General features: G+C 30.5%; 1 pseudogene; it reads right to left on the reverse strand.

The window, feature by feature from the left end:
- Positions 1-19,602: 19,602 nt before the first annotated feature.
- Positions 19,603-21,527, reverse strand: LOC114410872 (annotated as a pseudogene).
- Between the last annotated feature and the right edge of the window lie 4,689 nt (positions 21,528-26,216).

Here is a 26,216-nt window from a genome sequence, read left to right on the forward strand (position 1 = left end):
TGACATGCATTTTTGTGTATGTAAAACTAATAAACCTTAATAAAACTTGTGCCCCGTGAAGCCTTCAAAACCAACCAGCTCCAGTTCTATGTGCTAAGCTGATATAATCAAATGGATGCGGATATTCAGTCCCCCATGCTGGCCATGCATGTTGCGTTTCCAAGCCAACAACATATATCATCAATAGGGTTGAAAAGTTGAATATGAATTTAATTCATCCATAACTACCTTTAGGTATGAATAAAACCCACTTGACATTAATCACATTATAGCCTAATTTCGTCATCACGCTCTTCATTAACGAGGACACCCCTTCCACCCTACCCTACGTAGAAAAGATTGAAAGGATAATTAGTACAATCACACGTTTAGAGACCTATACTTGACTATAAACTCACTCAATACAATATTGTTTGCATGAGTAATTATTCTCATTAATAACGACGACCTATCGATCGTAGATGCATTGGCATAAAGACCAAATGCAGCCGACACACGTAACCTCCCTCAGCAGGTCACTACAGAAACCAACAATTAATCTCTCAAAAATTAGGCAATTCCTGATACTTGATCTTTATATATGTATGATCACGATGTTGGAGATCTCACGCTTAATCAATGATATGACCAAAATAGTGTATAAGTATTGGGGATAATGCTTACTTTACGAGCTGGAATTTTGTTAGATTCAATTAGTTTAAATCCAAAATTCTAAGACGCAACACCAATCCCCACCAATAGGGGTGGGAATAGGTCAGGCTTTGAAAGACCTGAACTTAGCCTACGATGAATCTTTAAGGCCTGAGCCTGACTTATAGTCTATCAAAGACTTTTATTTTAGCTCAGTCTGACCTTTTTAAAAGCTTGACCTGACCTGATAGTATTTTTAAAAACATTCTTCATAATAAATATTTAATATTTTATGGAGTAGAAACGTAATAAGAAAGGTAAAAAAAAGGAAAGTCAATCAAAATAATGAAAAATATAAAAGGGCACATGACTCACACCTAAATTGTAATTAAAGTCTTTGATTATAGGAATAGAAGTTATGGAGCAGTAATGTCTAATCAAAGTCTGATAGTTTAAAAAAAATTAATTGTATCCAAAAAATAATATATATATATATATATATATATATATATATATATATATATATATATATATATATATATATATATAGGCCGACCTATCAGGCTTATAAAGTTTTTTAATAAGCTTAAGCCTAATCTATTTAATTTAATAGATTTTTAAAATAGTCTGAGCCTAACCTTTTAATTAAATAGGTCAGTTCAGACCAAATTTTATATAGGTCAAGTCGTAGATCCCTGTAGGCCGGCCTGACCTATTCCCACCCCTACCCACCAATAATATACTAATGATATATATAGGTGTCGTTTGATGTACATCAAACTATACACCTGGAAGAACTTTGAAAGAAACAATGAAGAATGCTTTATATCCTCCAACTAAAGATAAACAAAATCAACTATATTTGGATTGAACCATCAAAAACCAAAACAAGACCCACCTCAAAACCGGAATGAAGAATCAATGCCTTATAAGACCCACAGCTTGAAAAAACACACACTAAATAACCTTAAAATTCACATTTCGAGGATAACAATATAATATGCAACAAATTAAGGAAGAGCATGCCAGCCAATTTGACTTGTAACACCTCCTCCAAAGACAAAAACAAAGCCCATTTGTGTCTTCACTAACGAAAAAAAGGATGTTTAACAAGTCACCAAGTTGTTAAGACTCAAACAATTAATACAATCCAAAACATCCAACCGTAGCAGAGAGGATTCCACAGTCACCAAATTAATTTCCAAAACATTTTGTGTCTACTCTTCACATGCATTGGATCCTTTGTGCGTACATTTACGTATGCAAAAAAATTCCATGAAGTACTGTACTGATTTCAATATATAATGAGTATTGATTAATGACGATGAACGCATACACAATACCATGATATGACATGTTAGCTAGCTAGACATTTGGTTTTCCCTGGCCGGTTTGAGAACAAAATTCTTGATATATACTATCAGTTTGAGAGCTGACAGAAAATCTGGCCCTACATCCTAATAAGCACTAATGAGTTCAATAAAAAAGTTTTAGACACACTTGCATCTTTTCTGCTTTCAATTAATTGCTTGAGGATTGAAAAGTTGAACGGGGAACCCCTGATCTATATATACCTGCACTTTTGTCCAATATGCTGCCTCCCCTACGTTGAGAACGTCCAATTTCAAGGTTAATAAAAATGGGGGGTGGGGAGTTGACTTTAAGGGTAGGTTAATATAAGTCAAGCTAGTGAACTGAACTTTAGATAATGGCTATGGCAAACAACTATTAATAGATGTTCCTCAAAGTAACTACATACTATGTCATAAATTAATTCTATGATGATGTTTATATATAAAGTCGTTCTCAAACTTCCATTAATTTTCAGAGTGTTGATTTTAATAGGATAATAATTAGCATCATCAAGTCTTTTATCACGCATGGTGGTTGGCAACTTGACCTTACACCGATCAATATGTTTTTTCACAATTAAATTAATCCATAGTTGTACCTGGGGGCGGTGAACTGATAAGTGATGAGTCCAATACCTTACCAAAATATTTCTTTTTCTTTTAATGCTTTTACAATTCCACCTATAAAAGTAATGGTTTATATTTTTTTTCGCTATATTCTGAAGGAGGTAATCAATGTGTGGACTTTCTGCAATGATGGGAGCGTCAAATGAGGATAGATTTGTGATCCAACATAGCCCTTCTCGTGGTTTTAGTATTCATCTAGCAGCAGATGCTGCTCGGATGAACTTCATTATGTTGTATTTTTTTTTGCTGATATTTGATTTTTTTCTTGAACTATACCAAAATAATAATAATAGCAATAATAAGAGAAAAAAAGGTTATATGTACTTACATGATAAAAATTAAATTTTATAGAGTCATTCAATCAATCATAAATCAATCATAATTTATCATATATATATGATAAGTTTATTAACTTTTAAAATAATTATCTTAAAATTATTAAAATGATTTATAATTAGATTATAATATAAAATTAACAAAGTATAGATATTAAATTTTAATAATAATAATAATTGTAGTTAAAACTTAAAATTGTAGTAATTACATATTTACTTGTTATACTATATTAACGTAGTAAATAATAAATTAACATAATTTTTCAGGAAATCAATTTAGATTAAATATTAGAGCCACTCAAACACCCATATATATGTAAAATATGGTATTTGTTACGAGGGAGTTGTTGACGTTGTAGCCTGTATAGGAAATACTCGAAAAGACGAGATAGCTTTTGAAGAAATTAAAATAATTGGTCCTCTACACACAATACAAGGATAGTTGGGTATTTAAAAATGAGAAAACATACATGTTATTTTTGTATTTTTGGTACTCCATCTTATTATAATTATCGTGTAATAAAAAAATTATCTTAAAATGATTATTATTTTAATTTTTTTAATATAATATTATTTTTTTACTTATATCTATATTAATAATGAGCTAAAAATTTAAAAATTAATTAATTATGATATATGATTAATTTTATAAAATTATTATTTTTATCTATTTATTATTATGACAAATATTTTAGCTGGAGAGTATATTGTTTAATTAAAATTAGAATTTATTTCACTAATAATGTGATAAAAGATTTGTATAAATATTAGTATGCTATTGAAGTGAAATTTTAATTTTAATTTAACAACGTAAAACAATATTTAAAGAATTGCATCTAAATTTTATAACTAATTACATTTCTTTGGTTGCGCCGTAAATTTTTTTCTAAAATTAAACATTTTTCACATGTAAATTTTTTAAGTAATAAATTCTTCATTTAATTATTTATGTCTTTGAGATTATAGCAGGCAAATTACTTAAGAAATTTAATCTTTTTTTACAGATGAAATTTAATCCTCTCTATATATAATTTAATATAGTTTTATTGAATGAGCTTATAAAAAAACATTATTTAATTTATTGAGAATATTTTTAACAGTTTTTCTTCAATGCTAATCTATCCTATCCATCTTCATCGATCGAAAAAGAGGCAAAAGTCTTTTAATCTGTGCAGCAATCAAAGTTGGAAAGCTGACCCCATCTAAGGTGGTCTCGCCCACTCGATTCAAAAAAGTGCAGCTGAAAGTATGACCTAATTCTACGTAACATTAACTTTAGTTGCTTGACAATGCACTGTGGATAGATAATAGATTGATGGATGTTTGTCTACTTTGTTTGTAAAAACAGGCATCTACGATTGTGGATACATCAAAGGTTGTTTCAATGAATGGGATGAGGACTCGTGATATTTTCTAGGATCATCTCTAGATAGATAGACATAAGTATCGAGAAAAAAAAAAAATAGATAGGCATAACTTAGCGGAAAGCATACAATGCTGTCACTTCCACAAGCACTAACGTACGAATTATCTATAGATTCTGAAAGTAGAAGTGTTCACATTGCAAAATTGATTAAAACTTTTTCATCATCGATCAAATCATTAATAGGTAATCGATTAAATCATTAATTAAAAAATCACTTTATTTATTCAATTTGAATCAGCTTCGAGTTTTTTTTTTAAATTAAACCAAAATATATTATTGTACAATAAATTTTCTATTTAATTATATATGCATATAAGTAAAACTAAATAATTAATGAAAAATGACGATAAAATACTTAAATCATTTAAGTTGTTTAGATACTAAAAAATCAAACATCACCATATATTATTTAAAATAAGTAAACTCAAGTTCTTATAATCATTATTTTCCATATATTTAGTATAGAAATGAGGTAATCTATAAGGTAACTAGCTAGTTCTTTCATTAACAAAGGGCTAAAATTAGCGAATATAAAGATGAAAATCTGCTATTTGAAAAATACGGGTGTTTTTTTTTACTGAAAAAAATGCGAATATGTTAATATAGTGTTTTAAGTAACATTAGTAAAATAAAAAAAATAAATCATTCAAGTCAAACAATTTTTAATTAGATTAAATTAAATTTTGTATTATATTGAAATTGATTTAAAACAAATTATAATTATATTTTTATATTTAAATTGGACAATTTTGTATCTAAAAATTGAACGGTAAACACTTATAACAAAAACGAAGAAGGGGCTATTACATCCCATAATTTTTTACTTCCTGCACCCCATAAAAGAGTTAAAACAACATTAACCAACTAAAATATCCCCACCCTACTTTCAAACCCTAGGCCCATCCCTCCCTCTGCCCTCCTCACGCAGAGTTGTCAAAAACCATGTTCCACCATTGAGTTTTAGCATCACGAGATTGAAATCAAACCATGACTCCACCATGCTCATGTTTGTTGGCGATGCCATGCTCATCGACATTAGCAAATGTCAGGATTGGCTGGTGGGGACCACCATGCTTGACATTTGGGTTCATGTCATAAACCCTCTTGCAGTTACAAAATTCATTGAAACTCTTTTGTACCCAAGAGGGAAAAATCTTTTCCTTTTTTGGTCGATTGTGGACACGAAGGGATTTGAACCCTTGACACTGTGGTTCATAGCCACGTGCTCTAATCCTATAGGTCCCACCCTATCATATACACTAGATATATGTTCCCCGGAGTATCCTAAAATATGGAAACATTTCCTCTCCTCAACCTAGAGGTTGTGACACACACTCATAGCCATGGCCACTTCCACTATAGGTGGCAAAGCAGTCTACCCAGCCTAATGCGGGTTGCGAGCTATAATGGGTTGAACAAAAAAAACCTAAATTTAATTTCAAGCTTAAAAATGAATCCCAAACCCTATAAAAATCCCAATTTTTGCAAAATTTTTGCAGGCTTAGCTCACATTGAGCCATAATTGGGTCAGGCTAAAAAGTCTGCATTTAATTTGGACTAAAAATTTTAAACCCAAGTCCTACATTCATCGAGCGAATTTGGGTTGGCCTAGTTAGTTCAACACATTTTGCCACCTCTAACTGCCACCAACACCATCACAACCCCACTGCGCCAACTCTCTTGGATTGAAGATGACATCTGGATGATATTACTACAAAAAAACCCTAATATAGCCAATTTGGATTATGGGAACACAATAGATTGGGTGTGGATGCCACACCCATGCTTAAAAAAATGAAGCTGGAAAGTAAAAGAGGATAAGGTTCTCGAGAGAAAAAGAGTGAGACATCACCATGAATTGAAGAAATAGATAGAGAGAGGGTGAGGTATAAGAAAACAGAAGTGAAGTTAAACAATGTCCAAGGAAAAATGAGAGAAAAACACACAAATGTTAAAGAGCATTCTAGAATCTAGAATATGATTTTCATATATGGAATAGGTGTTATAGAATAGGGATACATTTCTGGAATGGTCATTTAGTAATAAAGTGAGGGTAAAATGGGAATTTTCAAAATTTGGGGGTACAAGAGAAGAAAAGGAAATGCTTGAAGTAATTCTTGAAAAAATGGTACATAGAAACCTAGCCCAAATCCACAGCATTCAAGCCCAATAAGCATTTCCAACAAAGCTTTGTTTAATTTGGTCATTAGTTGTAATATGAATTGGAGGACAACTTTTCTATGGTGGAGGGATATATGCATTAGGGTGTTCAGATCTAATCCAATAACAATAATAAAAAAAGTGAGTTTGAATATGTTTTTGATCTTCGAACAATTGTTAGATTTTTATATTGGTTTTTTTTTTTTTTATTTGCATTAGATATATGAAAAAAATTATAGTTTGCATTTCGTCTTTATCATTACATTAGCTCGATTAAGTTCACACTAACAAAAACTAACAAACTTAGATTTTGTATTAAGAAGTTATAAGATTTACTTAATGGCTAGAGCGAGAAGGGGAGAGAGAGGTTATAAATTCAAATATCTCTGACTAACCAAAATTAATAAATTAACAATCAAAATTTACTGATAAAAAAATTAATACATCACCATTTGATGAAAAACATATTGACAATTGTGGTAAAAAAATGTTGAGACCAAAACAAAAATCCAAAAATATTTCAGGGATAAAAAAAAATCCAAAAATATCTCAAGGACCATGTAATAAGTCAACTTATTTGCATAGATGGCATACAAAATAAATTTTTTCAGGACCCAACGCAAATTTTTTTTATTAGGTATCAAATTCAAAATCTTACCAGTTTTCAAGGAAAAATAATATATATTTAAGAGTAAAGGAGTAAACCAACTCAGAAAAGTTAAAAATGATGAAGACTAAACATTTAGATTTTTTTGCACTTTTTTCTGTAACCTATCAATTCAGTTCAGTTTTCAGTTGGTGTTTCTAAAATTGAATCAATAATTTTAGGTTATATTTGACAAAAGTAGTTAAAAGCTGTAAGATTATTTTATTAAATCACAAGTGTTTTATAAAATTATATCTTAAAATAGCTGGAAAAATATAATTTCATAAATGAACATAAAATTTTAACTGAAATAGAAAAAATTAAAAAAATCTGATAAATGTTTAAGAACAAAAAGAAGAAAAAATATAAATTAGAAGGTAACATTTTAAAAAATATTAATTCAGGAAATATTTTACAAAATATTGCTTTAAATAATATCTCAAAAATACTAAAAATTATTAAAAAAATTAATTTATTAAAAAGTCAAACAAAATTTTCAGTTAATAACCTAAAAATTAATTAAAATGTCCTCAAACACAATCTTAAAACACATGAACGTTTTATTGTTATTTGTATGCTCTCATTACTCTATGCGTTTTATTTCAACTTTCACATGTTTTTTTCTCATTATCGCATCTTATCTAAAAACTTATATCGGTTATTACGTTGCATTGCATCTCATGTGTACTCTGATTATGCAATACATTTATCGATTTAGTGGGTCTTCAGTGCCCATAATTTGGTACCTATATCAGAAATATTGGTACTTATATTAGTTAAGTAGTATACATAATTTAGTTGTTATGCAGAATTATAATTGGTTATGCACTACCTAACTGTTTTTTAAAAGTTAAAGGCCGAAATTGCATAATTATAAATAAATAAAAAAGACCAAAATTACATCATAGTAGTTTGACCTTATTTTTACATAATTTTGTTCTAATAAAATTTGCAGAGCTTTGAGTTGTCCGGAGATGATGTGAAGGTGACCATCCACGAGAGGTGGAGTCGACACTATGAAAGTACTAAAGGTTAGAAAACTAATAATTATGCTACTGTAAATAATCTAAGACTACCATAAGAGAATTTAAAGTTAAAGTAAAGACCGAGATATTTCATTCATTGACGCCCACTGGCTAGGAGAATACAATTATATAACTTAGTAGACGCCAATAATATTTTTTTTTGGAGATAATAATGACTCTCCAAGTATCATTAGCTAGCTTTAGGGATTAAAATAAAACTAAAATAACATTACAAATAATATACTAAGTCCAAAATATAAATTTTTTAACCATTTAACTTTATTTCTTTTGGGCCTGGAGCCCATCCTATCATCCTACCTCGATTGCCCACAAGCCCACGTAAATATTGCATAAACCAAGGAGAATTTACATTTGGTTCTTCGGAAACACTTGAATTTTTTTTTGTATATTTTAGCTTATTATGTTTGCAAGTGTATTAGGAGACTGTACGTGTCGCGTGATTCCAAAATATAAGAATGATAATACAAAAGTCTTTGTCTGAGGTAGCCATGTTTCATACCAATAAAAAAAAATGTCGCCATGATAATTTTAGGGTCATTCGTCTACGCAGGACAGTGCTGCTTGTTTGGTTTTAAAGGATCTTAATAAAATATCAATAATCACTGAAAACACGATACGTTAGATTATTAAGAGGAGGTATGAAAAATACCTGGATCCATAATAAGCAATGGAATTGATGAGTCCGATGAATTGTAGGTTTTGTGTTCTTTCTCAATTAAATCACCGTTTTCTTTTTGGGACCTTAGATTTCTCGTCAAATGGGGAGAAGAGAATACAATTTCTGATTTGATGTATTGGGGACCACAATCTTGCTTTAGGTTTTAACCTGTTAGAGTTCTGATTATTCTCTAACGGGTCAAACTGGTTTCTGCTTATCAAGTTCATATTAATTTCTGGTGATAGTCCAATAGGTTCACCAAATTAGATTACATTTATTGAGCCCATAAATATAAATAATTAATATAAATGATAAATATAATATGTAGCCCATACTAATGAATTAATTAAAAATTATAAAATTTCTAACAATCTCCCACTTGAGCTTCATATCAACCTTAATCATTTATATTGCAAAAGTTTTTAGGCGTGCAACCGTATGTTATTTACTTTTAGACTTTCCTTAAATAATATGGTCCATCTTATATAGTAACACAGATCCATTGTAATTTTTCTCATAATCCAACGTGATTGAGCCACAATGATCACCAATGTCACATATACTTGATGACATAGATCAAATATGGATAAGCGACATGAAAATAACATGCAATGTGATCTCATTCATGTTCATTTTCAACTAGTCCAAACTTTATTCTTTATAGAGATCAATCCAAACATAATATAAATATTGCGAACAAAACAAATTCAAAATGAAATGATAACCTTCAACTTTATTTTATAAAAAATCAATCTATACAAATATTTGAAAAACATAAGGCATATATAGAACATAAATGAGACTCCCACTAAACTAAGGTACTATAAGGAATCAATCCCATATGAGCAGTGTGCTCATGAAAAACTTTAGGTACCAAACCTTTCGTAAGTGGGTTAGCTAGCATATCATTAGTCCTTAAATGTTCTATGGAAATCTGTCTATTATGAACTTTTTCTTTAACAACCAAAAATTTGATGTCAATAAACTTTAATTTGATTGCACTCTTATTGTTGTTGGAGTAAAGAACTACTGAGTTATTATCACAATAAATTTTTAACGGTCTTTCAATGCCGTCAACCACACGCAAATCAGTGACAAAATTTCTTAGCCATATCTTATGGTTGGATGCCTCAAAACAAGCAATGAACTCCGCGACCATGGTCGAAGAAGCTATGAGAGTCTATTTAGCAGACTTCCAAGAGATAGCTCCTCCAACCAACATAAATATGTATCCAGATGTAGAGTGTTTGCTATCTTGACATCCAGTAAAATCAGAGTCTGAGTACCCAATGATCTCCAAATTCTCATACTTTTGATAAGTGAACATGTATCCTTTTGTTCTCTTTAGGTAACGCATCACACGTTTTGCTGCTTTCAAATGCTGCATTCCAGGATTACTCAAATATCTACCCATAACTCCTACTACAAATGCTATATCGGGACGAGTGCAAACTTGAGTGTACATTCGACTTCCTACTGTTGATGCATAAGGAATCTTCTGTATCTCTGTTCTTTCAAGGTCATTATTGGGGCATTGTTTGAGACTAAATTTGTCTCCTTTAGCTATCGGGGTATCTCCTGGTTTACTATCTTTCATGCTGAATCTATCTAGGACCTTATCGATATAACTCTCTTGTGACAACCTTAGGATACCTTGAGAGCGATCTCTTAGTATCTTAATTCCTAATACAAAAGAGGCTTCCCCAAGATTTTTTATCTCAAAATTTTTCGTCAGAAATTTCTTAGTCTCTTGTAGGAAGCTTATATCATTGCTAGCAAGCAGTATATCATCAACATATAATACCAAGAATGAGTATTTACTCCCACCAAACTTATGCTATACATAATCATCAACTGCATTTGCCTCAAAACCATATGAAGTAATGACTTGATGGAACTTGTAATACCATTGACTGAAAGCTTGTTTCAAACCATAGATGGATTTATTTAGTTTGCAAATCATAGACTTTGAGTCACCTGATACAAAGTTTTCTAGTTACATCATATAAATTGTTTCTTCAATGTCACCATTTAGAAATGCAGTCTTAACATCGATCTGATATAGCTCTAAATCATAATGAGCTACCAATGTCATTATTGTTCTAAAAGAATCCTTTGAAGATACTGGAGAAAAGGTTTCTTCATAGTCAATGCCTTCCTTTTGTGAATGTATGAATACATGACTTTTGATGATGCCAAAGAAGAATCAAACAATGCCGCTTCAAAGGATAATCATTTGCTTCAAGATTAATTCAAGAATGTTTCAACAAACAAAGCCTTGTTTCAAGATTCACTAAAGATCAAGCCTTGCCTCAAAACAAAGAGTTTCAAAGTCATGCAAGGCTCTGGTAATCGATTACCAGGAAGTGTAATCGATTACCAGAAGGGAAGAATGAAAAAGAGCTGCTGAAAAGGGTTTTGACTTTGAATTTTGAACATGTAATCAATTATCATATGTCTATAATCGATTACAAGCAACGAAACTCCTGAAATTCAAAAGTCATGACCCTTCAAATTATAACTATGTAATCGATTACACAAACATTTAATCGATTACCAGTGGAGAGTTTTCAGAAAATCTGCCAACAGTCACATCTTTTGATTGAATTTGTGAATGGCCATCAAAGGCTTATAAATAGGTGACTTGGGCACGAATTTTGAAGAGAGAGTTTTGTTGGTCCAAAATGTCTTATCCTCTCAAAAGAAAATGAGAGAGATTCCAAGAGAACTTCATTGTTAAATTCTCTCTCAAAAGAAACTCTTGGGCAAACACCTGCAAATCCATTAAGAGTTCATTCATGGACATCAATTGTAATATCCTTCTCTTCAAGAGAGAATTCTTCTTTCTTTCTTCTCATTCAAAGAGATTGTTTAAGGGACCAAGGGTCTCTTAAGTTGTAAGGAATGTTGAATACAAGGGAAGGGTTGTCCCTGTGTGGTTCAGACTTTGTAAACGGATTTTTACAAAGGGAGTGAAAAATCTCAAGTGGGTTGCTTGAGTACTGGACGTAGGCATGGAATTTGGCGAACCAGTATAAAACTATGTTTGCATTCTCTCTTCCCTTATCTTATTTATTTTATTGCAATCAATTGTGTCTTGCATGTTTAAAGAACTTTATTAAATTGATTGCTACTTCTTCTGCATTCTGAGCCTGTCTTTTTTAGAAGGGGGTTAAAAGTTTGTTAGTGGAAAATTAATTCACCTCTTTGTAAGTTATTGAGGCCACAAGGTTCAACACCTTTTGGGTAAATCCTTTAGCGACTAGACGAGCCTTATATCTCTCGACATTGCCCTTTGAATCCCTTTTGGTTTTAAATATCCATTTGCAACCAATAGGTTTCACACTTTCAGGCAATTTGACGATATCCCAAACGTCATTGTCTTGCATAGATTTCATCTCATCCTTCATGGCATTGATCAAGTTTTGAGAGTTAGAACTACGCATGACTTGACAAAAGTTAATCGGATCATCCTCTGTTAAACCAATGTCATCCTCATGTTCTTGGAGAAAGATAATATAATCATTAAGGATTGAATTTCTCCTCTCTCTATCAGATCTCCTTAATGACACTTCTTGAGGTTGTTGAGGTTGCTATATAAGTATTTGAGGAAGAACCTCATCATTGTCTTGTTCTTGAACAATGTCATCAACAATAGTTTGAACATTGTTTTTTATTACTAGAGTTGTTTCTTGAACAATAATAGGTATGAGGACTTGGGCACTGTCAATAACGGATTCTTCCTCATAGACAACTTTCCTTATGTTCTCTTCCTTCCCAAACTCAACTTCCTCAATAAATCTTGCATTTCCCGTTTCAAATATTGATCTTAAAGTGGGATCATAAAACTTAGCCCCGAGAGTGTTCAACATAACCAACAAAATAGTAGCTAATTGTTCTTGAATCCAGCTTTCTTTCATGTGGTCTATAAGGTCACGCCTCAGCCGGACAACCCCAAATATGCAAATTCTTAATGCTTGGCTTTTTGCCAGTCCAAAGTTCATAAGGAGTTTTATTAACTGCTTTACTTGGCACCCTATTAAGGATGTAAGTTGCGGTCTTTAAGGCTTCTCCCCAAAGTGACTCTGGCAAAGAAGAATGACTAACCATACTTCTCACCATATTCTTAAGAGTTCGGTTTCGTCGTTCTACAACACCATTCATGATAGGTTTGCCTGACATAGTGTATTGCAGAACAATTCCACACTCTTTGAGAAAAAGCGCAAAAGGTCATAGACATTGTTCTCCTAATCTATCATATCTACCATAGTACTCACCACCATAGTCAGATTTGACAGCCTTTATTTTCTTTCCAAGTTGAAGTTCAACTTCAGCCTTGAAACCCTTAAAAACGTCTAGGGATTGGGACTTCTCATGTATCAAATAAAGGTAACCGTATCTAGAGTAATCATCTATGAACAAGATAAAAGTATTGTTGCCCATTCCAAGAAGGTGTTGGAAAAGGACCACAAATGTTCGTATGTACCAGTTCTAAGATGTCTTTAGCTCTTTCGGCACCTAATTTCCTTATGTTTGTTTGTTTTCCCTTTATTCATTCAACATAGACTTCAAAGTCTGATAAATCTAAAAGTTCAAGAATTTCATCCGACACAAGTCTCTAAATTCTCTGTTTAGAGATATGACCTAAGTGTTTGTGCCATAAAGTGGTTGAATTCTCTTTTAATTTCCTTTTTGTACCACGTGAATTTGTTTGCAGTATTTCATTATAGGAACAATTAACATCCAACATATATAGATTATCAATTAAGGAACCAGAATTAATCAAATTCGAATTCTGGTAGAGACTAACTTTATTATTTCCAAATGAACAAGAAAAACCAAATTTGTCCAAACTAGAAATAAAAATTAAATTCCGTCTAAAAGACGATACAACAAAAGTCTCAAACAAATCCAAATAAAATCTAGTCTTTAACTGCAATCTAAAAGTTCCTATAGCCTCCACCTCAACCTTTTTGCCATCGCCAACAAATATGAATCTTTCATCATCACTTGGCAGTCAGCTCTATAGACAACCCTGCACGGTTACACTTATGTGAGTAGTAGCACCAGAATCTACCCGCCAAGTATCTTTAGATACAAAAGCTAAATTAACTTCAGAACAAACAAGAGCAAGAGATTTACCTTTCTTTACACGCCATGAGGCGTACTTGGGACACTTTTTCTTCATGTGTCCAAACTTCTTGCAGAAGTAGCAGGTAAATTCTTCATCCTTCTTTGGTTTCTTTTGCTGAGAAGACAATTCAGCAGCACCCTTAGTTTTCTTTCTTTTCTTATTTTGAAAGGTGGAGCTTAAATGAGAACTTTCATATCTGTCTCTCTGTAATCTCTCTTCCTCTTGCACACAGTGAGATATAAGTTCATTAAGGGACCATTTGTCCTTCTGAGTGTTATAACTCAATTTGAATTACCCAAAGTGTGCAGGAAGTGAGATCAAAACTCAATGCACGAGCAGGTCTTCACTAAGCTCTAACTTAAGTGTTTTCAGTTTAGATGCCAAGTTAGACATTTCCATTATGTACTCCCTTATATTACTTTTGCCCTTATACTTCATGGAGATGAGTTTAGCCAAAATGTTACTTTCTCCACCTTCTCATTTTTGGCAAAGTACTGTTCAATTTCATCAATAAATTTCTTTGCATTTTCAACCTCAGAAATAAAGCCCCAAAACGCTTCTAAAATAGAGTGTTTCATGATCATAATGCACATTCGATTGGAACAATCTCATTTTTCAATTTTTACCTCATTGGAGGCTTCCGGAGTGGAAGTGGGTCGTTCCATTCTCAGTGCCAAATCCAAATCCATACAGCCAAGAACAATTTCTACAACTTCCTTCCAGACCTTAAAATTTGTCTCATTCAGCATAGGGATATTGTTCACTTGAGCAAATACATTTGCAGCACTAGCAATAAAAACTTGATCCATGATAAAAAAAAAAAATATTGCATGCTGACAAATAAGCCAATAAGTTTTATATATATATATATATATATATATATATATATATATATATATATATATATATAACAAGACATGTGCAAAATAGTTCACATAACAAACTCATCACAAGATATCCAGCACAACATTAATTCATAGTTTTTGGACAGAAAAATTAATTTGTAATTGGTACTCTCAACGTAATGATCAAATAGTGACAATAAATTGTCAAATCATAGTCTTTCTTTGGACCGACTATAATTCACATGAAAATATCTTATAATTGTCACACATTTATCATCACAGGTACAAAATTATTTGGCCAAATTGTGTCTTCCTTTGAGCTGAGCACAATTCGCATAAATAATTTTATACTAATATCTATGCAATTTTAATTAAATTAATTTACGTAATAGAAATTATTATGACAATATATTGTTTCAATCAACTCAATCAAAATTACCAGACATAAAAAAAAGGAATAATTTTGAGGGTTTGTAATTTCTGAAGTTACACCAAAACATAATGGGAATAACCAAATAATACACATAATTCACAAATAAAAACAAGGAAAACAAAAATAAAATGCAAAAGCCAAATTGCATTTATCGATACGCAACAAGGGTTTTCTTATGATAAAATAATCATCATATGCGCGTTCATGTTTTGCGTTTGGATTCCATGAGAAAAACTTTTTTTTCTCCTAGAATAGTCATCCATTCTTTGTTTCTCGTTCACGTGTTTATTTTTTTTATGGCTGTTGGTTTTGTTTCCTTATGCATGCCATGATTCAATGCCATACATGATATACATGTGATACATAATCTTTGACTTTATTATATCATTATACGAAAAAAAAATTCCAAACTTACAATCATAATTATAATTGCAAAGATAAAATCCCAAAATAAAATTAGGGTTGATGTAACAAAATAATACAGGTATAACACAAACCAAATAATTTTAATTCCCAATAATCTAACAATAATGGTGGCTCTGATACCACTTGCTTGCTTTTGGGGGATCTTAATAAAATACCAATAATCATTAAAAACACATTACATTAAATTATCAAGAGGGGTTGTGAAAAATACCTGGATCCATGATAAGCAGCCGAATTGATGAGTCTGAGGAACTGTTGGTTTTGTGTTTTTCCTCAACCAAATCACTGTTTTCCTTTTGGGACCTTAGGTTTCTCGTCAGATGGAGAGAAGAGAATATACTTTCTGATTTGAAGTATTGGGAACCACAACCTTACTTTGGATTTTAACCTATTAGAGTTCTCATTATTCCCTAATGGACCAAACTGATTTCCGCTTATCAAGCCCGTATTAATTTGTAATAATAGTCCAATGGACTCATCAAATTAGCTCACTTTTATTAAACCCATAAATATAAATAACTAATATAAATGATAAATATAATATGTAACTCATACTAATTAATTAATTAAGAATTATAAAATTCCTAACACTACTTGCAATATACTGTAATTAAGAATGAACATGTATGATGCAGCAATGCTTGGGTTGGTTCAGGGTTTTGCTCTTGCCAATACCTATTTTATACAATATAGATTTTAATTATTAGTCGTGGTTAAATTTGAAAGCAAAGGAATTTTTTTTTCCTTGAACCCCACCTCCACTGTATTGTTTAAAATTTGTAGGAAAAATGAATTCTGTATTTAGGGTATCCTTGTACCCTTATTTATACCTTCTGTTTTTGCTGCTAATCTAAAAAAAGAAAAAATTAAGAAAAAAAATCCTATTTTATACGTTCTTTCTTCACAAATTTTATATTATCCTATATATTACTCTAGAGGGAAAACGTAGTTCAGAAATAATGGACCGTTCATCTTGTTTCTTGATCCATGAGGCGTGAGCTGCCAAAATTAAGCTACCCTTTGCCTAAAATTCAGTTAATTAATTAATTAATGTCATACTGCTCAATACTGCTTTCTTAGATTTAGCACATATACTATACATCATGAAGGAGAGATGTCGAACAATGCTAATTATTAATCTCTTAAAAAAAGAACAATATTAATTAACTGCACATTAATTATTGAATAAATCAATTTAATTAATTTATTATTTGTTTCAACCTAACTCAAGATGATAAATATTTACCATGGAGCTAGCCCGAATGTTTTGACATCATTTTCGTTAAGTTAAATTTCCGTGATCTCATTTTGAATTCCTACAGCTTTCGATTTACCGTTGTATGTGAGTATGAATTGCTATGCTTTCGAACTTAACGTATATATATATATATATATATATATATATATATATATATATATATATATAGCTAGCTTCACCAATTCAAAATATAAATATGATTATAATTAACATGTATTATATTTTTATATGACAGTGATGATCTGTTAAAAACAGATTAACATGTAAATCTCATCTAAAAAAAATGCGTATCTAGTATACTTATATCTCCTGTATTAATGTCTCGAATACCTCTTGTTGTATTAAAGAGAAATGTAATTTGTATAATATTTTATAAAACAATTTGAACATTAACATTTTTTTTTCTATATCTCTCTTCTACACATTATTTATTAATAAATAATGATCGTACAAGTTATTATACATGTATCGCATCTGTGTTTTAAACGGCTGCGATATTTCATTTAACTCAGTTTAGGGTTGCCGGGTGTTAGCGATACAATAAAAATTTACTGCACTAAGTTTATAATTAATCTTAACAGAAATAAACACATTAAAAATTTCAATTAAGACTTAAATATTAACGCATTCATTAACTGCTTCTTTCAGTTTCGTTTACTTTATAAAGGTCATTTTAATTATGATAATACGGTACTTTCTCTATTTTAATTTCTGTTTTGACATTTTTTTTACATTCTGTTTTGACATATACCTTTCCTCTCATTCTATATGCCATTTTTTAAAAAAAATTTGATCCTATAATTTCATCATTTATACATTTTAATTCATATAGTTTTAAAATGATTTTTGATTTTTTTTAGTTTTTATAATCTTTATTTTAATTCCTTTTAGTCTCTATAGTTTGCAAGTCATCTCTATATTTTATATTTAATTTTTTTTAGTCCTTATCATCAAAATATAAGTAATATTATCAATTACAATTAACTACAAAAATATTATCAAATAATTCGTAACTAATTTATCACAAAATAATTTGAAATGAAAATAATTAATAATTTATAACTAATTTGTAGCTAATTATTTTTATATGTTTTTTTAGTAACGACTATAAGATAATTAAAATATAAATTATAGGAACTAAAAAGATTAATTTTAAATTATAGGGACTAAAAGAGAATTAAAATACAAAATATCAAGACTAAAAAAATCATTTTTAAACTATAGAGACTAAAAAAGAATTAAAATGTAAACTATAAGAACTAAAAAAATCACTTTCAAACTATAGGGATTAAAAAGATATGAATAGTAAAATTATAGGGACCAAACGAGTAATTTAACCTTAAAAAATAGTTTATATTTAAAAATTTTTTTTATTCTAAAAAATTAATAAAGCATTAACTATTTTGCATTAATTAATATATTCATCTATTGATAAATGCTTTAAAAAATTTACAACAACATTATAATTCTTTTAATAAGGATATTTTTGCTAAAGAAAGTTATTTTGTCATAGTAATTTGTGCGATTCATAACTTTTAAGAAATTTACATGATCTTTTAATATAAATAATATAAACTAATTAATTATAAATTAAGGTTTTAGATAAAAATTAAGAAAATTTTTAAATACATTTAATTTAAGAATTTTCATATTTAATTACAAATTATTCATTTAATTTATCAATTTATTTAATACGTAAGAAATAAAAGAATAATTAAAACTACTTCCAGTCTTGTGGCTCATTTTAACTACTTTACATGAATCGAAAATTTGGTTAGTTTAACAGTTAATAAAATTCAATTTGTCATCAATCCACATAACTTTTCTTAATTTTTCATAATATTATTGGATTTTCATTTTTGTAATCTCTTTCCAGTAAATTAATTAATACTTCTCAATTAAAGGATTTTTTCGAAAAAATAAATAAATATTGTAGATAATTTAGAAAGGCTTTATAAAAGGAAATAAAACAAATTTCCCTAAAGATTCATATAAAACATACTAGAAGTAGTAATTTCAAACATTGCCCCATAAAAATGAAAATTAAATTATAACACACTAGAGTTCTTGTTCCTGGGTGTAAAACGTAAAGAGATACCTACCATATCTCCTTAAACATTTGAAATCTAAAACTGCAAATATATCACACTACTAAGTTTTTTTTTTATATGTAACCATATTGATTTACAGAATTTGAAAAATAAAAGCCACGAAATTAAGATGCCTTTTTATTTCCTTTTGCCCATTACGCTGGCAATTCGAAACATGAAATATACCCCATCCAACAGGACCGAAAATTAACATTGTTTATAACAATATCTATAATTTGAGTATAGTATTACTATTATTTTTATTGATGATTATTAGTGTTACATGTCCCTTATTTTCTTTTTTAGTACAATAGGCCCTTCTTTTCTAGATTATAGCCATATTGTCCAGTATATATTGCTGATTGTAGTGCTTCTAAAACATGTAATGGATGAAAACTCAGGGTCCAAGTTCCATATATATCTCCTCATCATGCCTCTGAATTTTCTTCAACATTATTTACTTGAAACAAATAAAAATCTACATATAGTGTGCACATATTATATTTTGGCACTAGCCATATATGCATGCCAAGGACTCATACATGAAGAATTTCATTATTAATCTGAGACATCATCTCAACCAAACACAGCTCCTTCTTAAGTTCAACCTCCAACATCTCTAGTGGCATCTCTGTCTCAATATGATTTTCATCGATATTGACAAAAGGAACACACATTGTAAGATCATCACATTGCAATTTTTCTTCAAAATCTTTCTTATCCATAAGAGGAGCACAAGGCACACCATCCAGAAGAGAATCAACGTTACACCCTTCTTCAAACAAATTCTCACCAAAGAAGAAATCCGGGACCACTCTAAAATCATAATTTGGTGCCAAGAAATCAGTGGCAGCACAAAATTGAAATGCTGTCTGGGGCAAAGCTGGTGCAGTGATTTTGCTTGTGCTGATTTTGTTGTCATCACTCATGATGGCACTACCATAATTAGAAGAACATTTTCTCCTATAATCTCTTGGGGGGTTCTTGTCTAAGTTCAGGCTTTTGATGTACTCTTGCAGAAGAGTGCCTCTAAGGTACTTTGAGCGACACTTTCTTTTGGAATGTTGCCTTCTCTTGGTTGCATTCCAATGGTTCTTGATTGAGTTCTCAGTTCTTCCTGGCAACCTCGTAGCAATCTCTGCCCATTTATTTCCTACTTCATCATGAACTTCGATTAGTACTTTATCCTCTTCATCAGTCCATGTGTCCTTCTGCATATATAAAGGCACACCAAGAATTCAAAACACATATATATTATATTGTATGTGCATGTAATGTAAAATTCTAAACAGGATCCCAAAAAATAGAGTGTACAGGTGAAAAGAAGAGAGAGGTATACAGAGAAAAATAAATAAAAGAAGTGAGAAAATTACACTGATAGATGTGACAAATGTGATGAGAAATGAAAAGAGAGATAAAAAGAAAAATGAGATAGAAGTGAGATGCATGGAAGAGAAATTGATGAGTGTATAAATATAATAACTCATGCATAATATGATAAATAAATTGGTATATATATATATATATATATATATATATATATATATATATATATATATATACATACCTTAATGTCAGGCCTTAGATGGTTATGCCATCTCTCTCTGCGCTGTTTTCCAATTCTTCCGGGCAATATCTTCGCAATATGAGGTTGTATAGAATTGGATATTGTAAACCTGTTTGTGCAAAAACAAAGAATACAGTATAAATGAAAAGGTTTGAAAAATTAATTTGCCTCCGCAATTTTGGTCGCAATGTGAAGATTTTTGAAGTCTTCTGTATTTTTCTGTAATATCAAGGATCATGAGGAAATAACAGCAATATAATTTAAAACCTTGGAAAATGACCATAAAAACAGAATTAATGAAAATTAATTATTATTTACCCATCGTCTATTGTCCACTTCCCCTTTACTATGTTGGACTTCTTGCGAACTTTGAATGTTCTTCTAGTGGTTGGGTAGGATTTATTATTTTTGTTCACGCCAACTCTTTTGTAATAATACACCGGGGATGTGCATGAAACTTCATATGGTACAACAAAATTGGAGGGCTTGATTTCTTGAGGATTAAAAGGCAAAAATCTTTGATTTGCAACCATCATATCTAGTTGATTCCTTTGACTCTTTGAGGGAGGTTCAAGCTATAATTTCCATATAGGAAATTGTCCATAACATGAGCATGCCCATTACCACCATTCTCCACAAAAGGCTTACAATCATAAAATCAAAATCAGGTGATGAACCTGTATTTGTGAAATTGTCAAAAGCATCAAAATTTGGAGTTTGGATTGTATTGGATGAGGAGATATTCACGTGATGAAACTGATCAATATGGTGAAAATCTTTAAAGAATCCATAAGATGAAAGAAGCACATCTTTCAAGCTAGGTTGCAAGCAGCTTTCTTGTAAATGCGTTGGCTGTGAGACATAGGTTTCTTTGAACATTGTCTCAAGATCCATGGACAGAGAATAGAAGAAAAAGAAGGAGCAATTGTGTCTTCAAATACCTAGTTTGTATCCCTTAATAGAAGAGAGATAGAATGGATTAGCTAGAGGGCTAATTGATTTCAAGGATCAATGGCAAGTATTGATTCACATCTTGAACAAAGGTTTAACCCTAGTGATCTAACATTATTTTCTTATTTATATTTCATTTTGATAATTAACTACGTTGGTAACTGTCACCCTTTAATAAAGACAACATTTATAATTTTTCCGTTATATATTATTTACTTAAACCATTATTATAGTCAAAGTTACCTTCCTAAGCAAGTAGAATTAGAATTCATGTAGTGAGTGTATGTCCGTCAATAAGAGAAGAAAATAATCGTTAAATGCCACAAGTCAACACAAATGAGATGAGAAATTGACTAACCATTAGTACATATTTAATTCTTTACTTTTATTATATTTTACATTTTACATATTAGCATGCGATTGGTTTTACTAATGCAAAGGTAACAATTGTAAGCAACTAGTTTGTGGCAAAAAATGCCCCAAAAAGGGGAGCGACAAGCTTGTAGTACCCATGGTAAAAATGAAAAAAAAAAAAAAGGTTTGAATGTGTTTGAGTGCATTATGAATTAAACGAAAACGTAACATATCATTTATTTTGGTCAAAGTGTAACTCTCATTTAAGAGAAAAAAACTAATTACTCTATTGCATGGTTCGAAAATAGGGAGCCCTTCTCCTTTATTGATTTGATGATCAAAATATTGGTTGTAAGTTCTTTTTTACTATATTTCCGAAGAGTGAAGCTAGGCATTTTTATTTTTTTTACAAACATTTGGTTTGTTAAACCGTTGTTTGGCTGTGCGTAAGATACTCAGTTACCCACTTAATTAACTAAATCACGTTAGCAAGCAAAAAAGTGATGCAGAAGCTATATGTAATATTACTTCTAGTTCTGGGGCGCACATCTATTATCCCAGAACCAAACATGCTTTACATTTTAGAGGTAAAAGTGATCTCAACTAGTTGAATTTAGTTTAATTTTTAATTCAATCTAATTAAATTTAAGTGGATTGGATTGAGTTAAGTTTATCTTTTGTTTTTATTTTTTAACTCAATCCAATTCAATTCAATCCGACCCTCCCTTGATTGAATTGGTTTGTGTTAGGTATATGGTTGAATAATTAAAAAAAAATATTACAACCTCTTTAAGTTTTAGAAAAAAAAAAAAAAACCCTCAAAATCAATCATTCAATATTGTTTTACTGCTTCTTAATTCTTATAAGCTAGTAGTTAGTATTCATTGCATCAATATTTTAAAACTCAGAATTAGTATAAAATTATTAAAATTATTTTACAACTTATAATTATTAGATTGAGTGAATCTCCAAAATCAAAATAAATTGTTTTTTCCGGCAAGTGAATGAGGGTAGGAATTTAGGTTCATTATTTTTTTTTCATTACTCACAATCTTTCATATAGATAGAGAAAAAATTAAATAGATATTATTTTTTTATTATATATTTATTATGTAGTCGGTTGGGGATTTGACCAAGATTGAAACTTGTGAATCTGTTATCCAACCCAATTAATGCTAATTGAGTATACTAAGAAAATTCCAATTTAACTCAACCCACAAAAATATAATTAAATTGGGTTGAACGAGTTCACGAATCAATCAGGTGCAATTCGCTTATACTCCTAATACATTTAGTGTAAATAAGTGTTTTTTTAGAGGTAAATGTTATTCTGAATGTACCAAGTTCAATACCATAAAAAAGTGTACTGAATTAATATGAAAACGTAATAAGTTGATGAAATTTCTAAGTAAAATTTAACTAATTAAATATGGGTTAAGTTTAAGAGCACTTGAAATTATTTAAGATTGAGTATCTATTAAAATATTTTTTTTTTCAAATATTGTAAATAGGAATGACATTAGATAAGTATTAAGATCAAGATATCTCTTTGATATGCACACCGTATCTAAAGACACACTCGTTTGGAACAACATAAGTTGTTCTTATGCATATAGTCAAATATTAAAAAAGTTGAAACTTAGACTTTTATTTTATATTGTCTGTGTCAATTGGTATTGTGAAGGAGATATCAATATGCACTAATCTAAACCTTTCACTACTAGAAAAATGTAATTTAGAGATAAAAAACATTCAATTTTTGTTAGCGACCGAAATAGCGACCAAAGTTTATGGTCATCATGCGACCAAATTTGTGATTGAATTTGGTCGTGGTAGTTAACTTGAATCAGGGACCGAAATGAAGGGTCGCGGAATACACCAGTCCTACTTAGATTGCTATATATCAAAACACAAAAGTAATTTAGCGACCAAGTAGATTCAGTCGCTACATCATTCTGAGCGTCGGAAGGGACCGAAATGAAAGGTCGCAGAATACATCGATTGCTACCTATCGAAACAGAAAAGTAACTTAGAGGCCGATGTAGTGACCGAATATGTCATGATGATGTTAAATACTTTGCTGTTAGCGACCGAATTAGCGACGAAATATATTTTCCTAAAGAAGTTAAGAAACTAAATTTTTAATTTTTTTATAAATCATAATAAACATATAATATACTTATATTAGTAATATTTTTAAATTAACAAACCAATATTTACAATTTTTTATAAATCATAATAAATATAAAATATTTTAAATATACAATGATAATTTTTAATAAAATTAACAAAATAATAAAATTATTTTATTAAGATAAATAATTCATTCTTATCATTAGTCTTTTAATTTGTGTTGAGTACAAAATAATTATTTATTTTATATTATTATTTGAAAATTATAATAAATAAATATCCTTTATATCATGAAAATATATGATAATCAAAATTTGTAAAATTAAGTATTTTGAAATATAAGGTATAAGTGTAACACTAATGATTCATTAAGATTCAATATGGTGTAAGTAAAATTTATGCAATGATGAAGACCTAATTTGACTTTAGCACAACATGTGCACTAAGCAAGGCCCAATAAGATGCAATGTGTAACTTATGCATTCACTAAAATCCCAAATTTACTTTAATTTCATGCTTAATTGTAAAATTTGTCCCCCTATTTTGCTTATTTCACCAAATCGGTCCTCCTATTTTTTTAATTCACTATCCCAGTCCCCTATATTTCAAAATTCACTATTTGAGTAGCTGATTTTAACAAAGGATGGGTAAACAGGCTCAGACCCATGGATCGGACCGCAGGGTCTGTGGCCTACACGGGCCATAGACCAAATATTTTAAAAAATCCAAGGCTATGCAGGATTTTGGGTCCGTCCCGCATAATTTGTGGGCTGTGTGAGTTTGGACCACGAGGTCCGTGGGTTAGTCCACAAACCCACAACCACTAACCAAGGTCAACCCAAATCCAATTAATCCTAAAAGCCCAATCTAAAATTTCTTTTTATTTATGTTAAAAATTTATTTGATTGTGTTAAAACTTTTGTAATTGAGTATTCATTACAGAGTTACCAAGACTTTTTTTAAAAATATATAATTAAGTGTAATTGACTTTTTTTAAGAGGAAAAAATATATTTATTTTGAAATTGAAGTATTTTTTAAAAAAGTAGGCACGCGAACTAGCCCTTTTGGCTCCCAGGGCGGGGACAGACCTGTAAATCATGAAGATTTCGATGATATAAAAAAGATCAAGCCTTGGATAATGATTATCATCATCAAAAAGGGGGAGAATGTGAATGTATGAATACATGAATTTTGATGATGCCAAAAGACGAATCAAACAAAGTTGCTTCAAAGGATAAGTATGGTTTCAAGATTAATACAAGATTGCTTCAACAAACAAAGTCTTGCTTCAAGATTAACTCAAGATCAAGTCTTGCCTTAAAACAAAGTGTTTTCAAGACATGCAAGGCTCTAGTAATCGATTACCAAGCAGTGTAATCGATTACCAGAAGACAGGGTTGAGAAATAGCTGTTGAAAAGGGTTTTGAATTTGAATTTTCAATATGTAATCAATTACCATATGTCTGTAATCGATTACCAGCAACGAAACTTCTGAAATTCAAATTCAAAAGTCATGAGCCTTCAAATTATAAATGTGTAATCGATTACCAGTGGAGAATTTTCAGAAAATCTGCCAATAGTCACATCTTTTCATTGGATTTGTGAATGGCCATCAAAGGCCTATAAATAGGTGACTTGGGCACGATTTTGGAGAGAGAGTTTTGCTAGTCCAAAATGTTTTATCCTCTCAAAAGAAAATGAGAGAGATTCAAGAGAACTTCATTGTCAAATCCTCTCTCAAGAACTCTTGGGCAAACATTTGCATATCCATTAAGAGTTCATCCATGGATCTTCATTGTAATATTCTTCTCTTGAAGAAAGAATTTTTCTTTCATTCTTCTTACTCAAAGAGATTGATTAAGGGATCGAGGGTCTCTTGAGTTGTAAGGATTCTTACTCAAAGAGATTGATTAAGGGATCGAGGGTCCCTGTGTGGTTCAAACTTTGTAAAGGATTTTAAAAAGATAGTGGAAATCTCAAGTGGGTTGCTTGAGTACTGGACGTAGGCACGGAATTTGTCGAACATTTATAAAACTGTGTTTGCATTCTCTCTTCCCTTATCTTATTTATTTGTTGCAATCAATTGTGTCTTGCATGTTTAAAGAACATTATTAAATTGATTGTTACTTCTTCTGCATTCTGAG

Source organism: Glycine soja, chromosome 4 (assembly GCF_004193775.1).
Source record: "Glycine soja cultivar W05 chromosome 4, ASM419377v2, whole genome shotgun sequence".
NCBI classification, from domain to species: domain Eukaryota; kingdom Viridiplantae; phylum Streptophyta; class Magnoliopsida; order Fabales; family Fabaceae; genus Glycine; species Glycine soja.